At 39.1% G+C, this 7,920-nt stretch overlaps 1 long non-coding RNA gene across 2 annotated transcripts; it reads left to right on the top strand.

The window, feature by feature from the left end:
• Positions 1–5,318: 5,318 nt before the first annotated feature.
• Positions 5,319–6,997, top strand: LOC129731413 (uncharacterized). Of its 2 annotated transcripts, XR_008729011.1 has the most exons (3): positions 5,370–5,770; positions 5,827–6,065; positions 6,126–6,997. It is a non-coding gene; the product is annotated as an uncharacterized LOC129731413 (long non-coding RNA). The 2 variants fall into 2 exon arrangements; XR_008729010.1 differs by lacking the exon at positions 6,126–6,997 and having other exon boundaries at positions 5,319–5,770; positions 5,827–6,091.
• Positions 6,998–7,920: the final 923 nt, after the last annotated feature.

The raw sequence follows: 7,920 nt of genomic DNA, 5'->3' as shown, positions 1-7,920 counted from the left end.
TTGCGCCCACCTTAGCCAAAGAGTCCGCTTTCTCATTACCCGGTATCGAGCAGTGAGAAGGGACCCACGCTAAGGTAATCTGAGTAGATTTTTCGGATAAAGCACTCAGATGTTCCCGTATTTTCCCCAGGAAATACGGAGAGTGCTTAACATCTTTCATCGATCGGAGAGCCTCAATGGAACTGAGACTGTCCGTAAAGATGAAATAATGGTCCGTGGGCATTTTTTCGATAATCCCTAGGGTGTACTGAATTGCAGCTAATTCTGCGACGTAAACAGAAGCAGGATTATCGAGCTTATGGGAGACGGTTAAATTGTTATTGAAGATACCGAAGCCAGTGGACCCATCAAGAAGTGATCCGTCAGTGTAGTACATATTGTCGCAGTTGATGTTTCGATATTTATTGGAAAAAATTTTAGGGATCTGCTGCACGCGTAAATGATCCGGGATTCCACGAGTTTCTTCTATCATGGATGTATCGAAAAACACAGTAGAATCAGAAGTATTTGATAAGTCGACACGATTTGGAATATTCGAAGAAGGGTTAATATTTTGGGACATGTGATTGAAATACAATGTCATAAAACGGGTTTGAGAATTAAGTTCGATTAACCTTTCAAAATTTTCAATCACGGGACGGTTCAAGACCTCACATTTGATTAGAATACGAGAAGACAGGCTCCAGAAGCGGTTTTTCAATGGTAGTACTCCAGCTAAAACCTCCAAACTCATCGTATGGGTCGACTGCATGCAACCTAAGGCGATACGCAAACAACGATATTGTATTCGCTCCAGTTTGATCAAATGTGTGTTTGCTGCGGAGCGGAAGCAGAAACACCCGTATTCAATAACAGACAATATCGTTGTTTGGTAAAGCCTTATAAGGTCTCCTGGATGGGCTCCCCACCATTGTCCGGTTATTGTACGAAGAAAATTCACTCTTTGTTGACATTTTTTCATCAGATACCTCACGTGACAACCCCAGGTGCCTTTAGAGTCGAACCAGACACCAAGATATTTGTGTACCAAAACCTGAGAAATCGTTTTACCCATTAATTGTGTTTGAAGCTGAGCAGGTTCATGCTTCCTAGAAAAAACTACTATCTCAGTCTTCTCCGGAGAGAATTCGATACCTAGCTGTAAAGCCCAAGCAGACAAATTGTCCAAGGTATCTTGCAATGGTCCTTGCAAATCGGCAGCTTTGGCTCCTGTAACAGAGATTACACTGTCGTCTGCAAGTTGTCTTATCGTGCATGAATTTGCCAGACATTCGTCGATGTCATTTACATAAAAGTTGTAAAGAAGGGGGCTTAAACATGAGCCCTGGGGAAGACCCATGTAGCTAATGCGAAAAGTTGCCAAATCGCCATGCGTAAAATGCATGTGCTTTTCGGACAACAAGTTGTGCAAAAAATTGTTCAAAATTGGAGAAAATCCTTGTCGGTGAAGTTTACCCGAAAGAATGTCAATAGAAACGGAATCAAAAGCCCCCTTAATGTCCAAGAACGCAGACGCCATTTGTTCTTTACGAGCATACGCCAGCTGAATATCTGTTGAAAGCAACGCAAGACAATCATTCGTCCCTTTGGCACGGCGGAAGCCAAATTGAGTTTCTGATAGTAGACCATTTGATTCGACCCAGTGGTCTAAACGACGGAGTATCATTTTTTCCATCAATTTCCGGATACAGGATAGCATTGCAATCGGCCTATAAGAGTTGTGATTAGAAGCTGGTTTCCCTGGTTTTTGGATGGCGATCACCTTCACTTGCCTCCAATCCTGCGGTACAATGTTTTGCTCCAGGAACTTATTGAACAAGTTCAACAAGCGCCTCTTGGCATTGCCGGGTAGATTCTTCAACAAGTTGTATTTGATTCTATCTAATCCAGGCGCGTTATTGTTACAGGACAGGAGGGCAACTGAAAATTCTGCCATCGTAAAAGGTGATTCTATCGCGTCGTGGCCCGGAGACGCATCGCGAACAATATTTTGCTCAGGAACAGAGTCCGGACATACTTTCCTGGCAAAATCAAATATCCACCTACTTGAAGACTCCTCGCTTTCGTTGACCGTTACGCGATTCCGCATTCTTCGGGCTGTGTTCCAAAGAGTGCTCATCGATGTCTCCCTCGACGTCTCGTTCACGAACCGACGCCAATATCCACGTTTCTTTGCTTTAGCCAAGCTTTTAAGCTTGGTATCAAGCTCCGAATACCGTAAATAGTCGCCAGGTATACCTCCCGTCTGGTAGGCCTTAAACGCGTCGGATCTTTGCGTGTAGACATCGGAGCACTCTTGGTCCCACCACGGAGTGGGAGGCCGTTCTTTGATCGTTACGCCGGGATATTTCTTCGTTTGGGCTTGCAACGCGGCGTCGAGAATCAAGCCCGCGAGGAGGTTGTATTCTTCAAGTGGTGAATGATGTTGAATCGACTCGACCGCTTTTGAAATCATTTCCTCGTATAACTTCCAATCGACATTTCGTGTGAGGTCATACGGAATGTCAATTGGTCGCATGCGAGTTGACCCGTTAGTAATTGAAATAAGAATAGGCAGATGGTCGCTACCGTGAGGATCGAGGATTACCTTCCATGTGCAATCCAACCGTAGCGACGTCGAACATAAGGATAGATCCAAAGCGCTTGGGCGCGCTGGAGGTTTCGGGATACGTGTCATTTCACCGTTGTTTAAAATAGTCATGTCGAAGTCATCGCAAAGGTTATAGATTAAAGAGGAGCGGTTATCATTGTATGGGGAACCCCAAGCCACGCCATGAGAGTTGAAGTCTCCCAAAATCAAACGTGGCGAGGGAAGAAGTTCTATTAAATCAAAGAGCAGCCGTTGCCCAACCTGTGCTCTGGGGGGAATATATATTGAGGCAATACAAAGCTCTTTACCTTGTATTGTCATTTGACATGCGACAACTTCGATGCCTGGAATCGAGGGGAGGTTAATACGATAGAAAGAATAGCACTTTTTAATCCCTAAAAGTACTCCTCCATATGGGGTGTCTCGATCAAGGCGAATAATATTAAAATCATGGAAGTTGAGATCAATATTTGAAGTAAGCCAAGTTTCACAAAGGGAAAATGCATCGCATTTGTTTTTATTTATCAAAACTTTAAACGAATCAATTTTTGGTAAAATACTTCTACAATTCCACTGTAAGACAGAGATAGAATCCTTCATATACGCAGTTGAATTAGGCATCGAAGGATACAATCGCTGCAAGGAGAGGCCATTGGGCAGTCAACTGCTTCAAAAATGATCTAACTGTTGGGAGGAATGCTGTAAGAAAAATTTTAATTGGATCGGGTACATTGAAAGTTTCAAAAATCCAGTCCACAATGTCAGAAAATTTCACTAATCCAGAGTTTGTTTCATCAACTGGGAGTGTAAAAGGAGCAACTGGGGTTTTAGATGTTCCTGGCAGTGCTGGGAACTCCTTCTGGGACTTTAAATTTGCCAGCCCAGGAGGAGTTTGCTTCGGTTTTTCCGCAGCACTGTTTGGTTTGTTTGTAACCTTCATTTCACTTTGAGAAATCTTAGGACCTTTTCTGGGAAGTTTAGGAGAGGAAACACTTTTCCTCTTTCTAGACTCCCCAGGATTGGCGTAAGATGCTCCCGCTGGTGAATCGTCAGAATCGGTTTCCTCAGAGGGCAACAGATCGAAGGGGTTCGAAGTAACGGGAGAAGTGGTAACGGTCTTCTTCAGCATGTCAGCGTAGGAACGCTTTGAACGCTCTTTGAGAGACCGTTTTATTTTATCCCTGCGCTGCATGTACACCGCACATGTCGAGAGCTCATGCAGATTTTCTCCGCAGTGAATACACTTTTCAGCGTTAACACTGCAAGAATCTTCCGCATGAGACTCCCCACACTTGCCACAACGTGCCTTATTGCAGCAGTAGGCAGCTGTATGGCCTAACTGCTTGCAATTCAGGCAGTTCATGACGCGGGGCACGTAGAGCCTCACAGGGAGACGAACCCGGTGGATCGAGACGTGGCTTGGTAGTGCAGACCCGGCGAACGTAACTCGAAACGAGTCTGACGGAGTGTATACTGTTTTGCCACCGATGATCGATGCTGACCGCAATTGCTTGCAGTCCAAAAATCGTCGTTCGCCGCACCGAATTTGCATGAGTGAAAATCAAACGTTTTTTACTGCTGTGGACTGTGCATGAACTTCATGCCAGTTGTGCTCATAGTTTCAAAGCCGAGGATCTTCCGGATGTGTCCCTTAACATGGTGATGTAAACTATTTACGTAGCATGCAACAAATGCTCGGGAGTAGAAGCAAAAATTGTGATGGTTTGATGCCTAAAATATTCACAAATTTTATTATCATATACTTACGAAAAATTTGTTTTATGCGATCATCTTCTTGCTGAAGTTGTTGGAAAACGTCCTCCATTTTTTTTTTCTTACGCAGGAACTTCAATGTTCAAACAAACCGAGAATGTGACTTGACAACCAGAAGGAGAACAACGAATAGAGAAAATTTGACAGCGCTATAGATCATTGCTCACGAAAAATAACCTCACTTTTCTGACACTTCCCACGGGTTTGTTTACAAGGTGTTCTATTTACTTTTCATGTGACCGGAGTGAAAATGAATGATACGAGTACGAAAAAGATGGGAAAACTCTTCGCCTATGCGAATTCGTTACTGTGATCTTTTCGTTTATTCTTGGAAAAGCAATTTTTAACAAAAAACTTCCGCTTTTCTATTCGAGCCGAAAATTTTTCTATGTAAACGAACCCGCAACAACTGTCAAATCTCTTTCTTCTTCTTGTTTTGTGACGTCATCGTGCAATGATCTATAGTTTTTTACCAATATTCGGTAAAATTTTAATTTACCGAACAGTTCAGTAGAAAGCATAGCAGTATTCAGTAAAATTATTTGTTGAATACAGAAAATATGTAAAGTTATATCAATTTACAAACTACTCTGTATTTTCTCAAACTTACCGATCGAAATTGTAATAATAATTACCGAACTTTTATTATCTGATTGAGTGTGATACGTACACACTTAAAACCGGATCTTGAGCTCGGCTAAAAAAACATCCGAGTTCACTCGGCAACTTGAAATTCGGTCCGGGTCCGTCGGCTGCCAACATGAAATGTAATTAGTATTGCGCTCTTCCCACCAAAATGGACTGCACAGTTTGAAAGTGCAACAACAAAGAAGTGTGCATCAAAGTGCTCATTGACACTTATGAATTCGTTTTCACGACGGTACTACCACATACATAAGACATACGTAACACTCGGGAAGAAAACTTCCAAAAAAGTTGGTACGAAATGAACTACTCGAAAGTCCCAGCCTCTGATAAAACGTCTGTTTGAGTAGTTTATGAAGGCAGTGTACTTTTGCCGCCCTGCATGTATCTCGTTCCCACTCGAAGAATGCTTCATACATTTTGTAAACAACTGTTTGACAGTTTTTTAGAAAATTTTGTTTGGGGCTCGACTAAAGGCGATGAAGTATTCTTCTGTTCGTGCAAAACGATTGGTTATTCTAAAGACAAATCTTATGAGGCTGCGAATGAATATCAAACATATAAGCCAATGAAACTAGTTTCAAAGTTCGTTTCGTACTTATGGTCTGCTTGATGTGCTAGTTTGCATGCAAACGCTGCGATAAAGAAGTTGGAAGCAATATGTTCGCCATGTGTAACCAAGGTGTCCAGGCCAGTTAATGGAATCCTTCCGGTTTTGTTCATGAATTCGATTGGTTTCCGAAATATGCTTGAAAAATTTCGGTAAGATTTGGTGACTATTATTGGCTTGTTTCTAACAATAGTTTCGCTTTTTTCAGTAATGTGTCGGTGATTACGACGACATGAATGTCGGAGAAGAAGGACGCAAGAATCTGATCGATTGTTTCGAACTGGCACCGGAACCGAAGAGTGACGTTGGTATCAAAGACGAAGCTATTGTCAATGAAACGGAGAGGGACGAGATTGCGGACGATGATCGATTTCAGGATGCTGTAGAGTAAATTTACTAACTTGAGAAATTACACATCTTGCTATTGTGCTTATACACCAATAAACAGTAAACAATAAGGTATTTTGTTTCAACGATCGGTTTTTTTTCTACTGTTCCCAATTCTAGTTAAACCACGGTCCTAAAACTGAAAATCGTGCACCATCTGCCCACACATTATTTTATTATTTGCCAAATATTGTTACACACTTAGAAATTTTCTACTGGATGAGGTTTGATAAAATTTTCAAGAGTTTCAAGACGCACTATACTGGAAGGAGATTATGCGCGCTTCACGCCTGGAACATGTAGTATATACATATCATATGCTCGTATATACATATATTTAAACTGGACGGTTGCTGTATTTGAATGAATGTTATATATCAACAGTATATTAAAGAAAGATTTCATTTGAAAAACAAGTAGAAATTATATTGAAAGTCAACTTTCGTTATTTGATTTTGGTAATCATTTGCACATATTGTTTTCAATCATTTGCTCATATTTGTTTCCATAACAGCCATCAGAAAAGCATTCGATTGGCACAGCTAACTACTCTCTGTGCAAGATCGTGGTTTTAATAAAATCTAAATGCATTTGAAAACACACATCGCGAACCGATGTTGCTGAATCGTTTTACCGTCTGGTTACTATTGACAAATTGTGTTGCAAATCTTACGGAATTCTAAAAATCAAACAAGAGTGAAATTAAGACAATTGAACACAAATGTATAAACTACCGGAGTGAGTTTTCCCGTTTAGGGTCTGGTGAATTCCATTTACAATGAATTGTTGAATGAATAGGAGTACTCTCAATCAACTGGATTAATCACTTTGATATATTTCCATTTCTTCCTGAAGATTTACGTGCTGGAGTGCCTCTTCGCGAGTAGGGAATTCATACAGGGTAATAAAAATCTTTAAACCCCATTCATGTATCAGAACAGAATCCAAAAATTCTGTATGCTGCAAAAAAAAAAATAAAAACACACACGCATTCATACATTTATACATTTATTTATATATATATATATATATATATATATATATATATATATATATATATATATATATATATATATATATATATATATATATATATATATATATATATATATATGTATATATATATATATATATATATATATATATATATATATATATATATATATATATATATATATATATATATATATATATATATATATATATATATATATATAAATATATATATATATATATATATATATATATATATATATATATATATATATATATATATATATATATATATATATATATATATATATATATATATATATATATATATATCTATCAAAAATAGATAATTCACTCATACCATCCCCTTTTCTTGTTCTGTCAGTAATTTTTCTTCTAAATAAAGACTCATGCGATATTTCTGCTCATCAGTGAATATGTTTGATATCTGATACCATTCCAAAATATCTACAATTTTTGACAAATGTCGCCCATACTTCATATATTTATCAAACAATTCTCGGAGTTCAAGCTTATACTTTTTGTACGTACTTTCAATAAAATCTATAGGAAGATGATGACAATCTCTGTAAAGAAAAGCAATAACACCATTGTTTTCATTATTTAGAGCTAATTTTACCGATGAGTAACGATTTTTTTCTCTCGATTAGGAAATGTGGCAACAAGCTGTTCGAGTAACTGGATGCTTCTCTTTGTTTGCTCCATATCTGAATCGTCATTATTACCAACATGACATGTTTCTTTTCTTGTAAAATTCACCACCGGTGTACTTGCAGGAGGTAGTTTTCGCGTTGTTTTCCGGGCAGAAGTCTTTCGTCGAGTCCGTACTTTGGGAGGTCGTGTTTTAGAATTGCGTCTTATATTGTACGGAGGTAATTGCATTCGTCTTGCTTTACCAGAC

The sequence above is a fragment of the Wyeomyia smithii genome, chromosome 3 (genome assembly GCF_029784165.1).
Source record: "Wyeomyia smithii strain HCP4-BCI-WySm-NY-G18 chromosome 3, ASM2978416v1, whole genome shotgun sequence".
NCBI lineage: Eukaryota > Metazoa > Arthropoda > Insecta > Diptera > Culicidae > Wyeomyia > Wyeomyia smithii.
The sequence above is the reverse complement of the archived record's forward strand: the minus strand, read 5'-3'. Positions and strand labels throughout refer to the sequence as shown.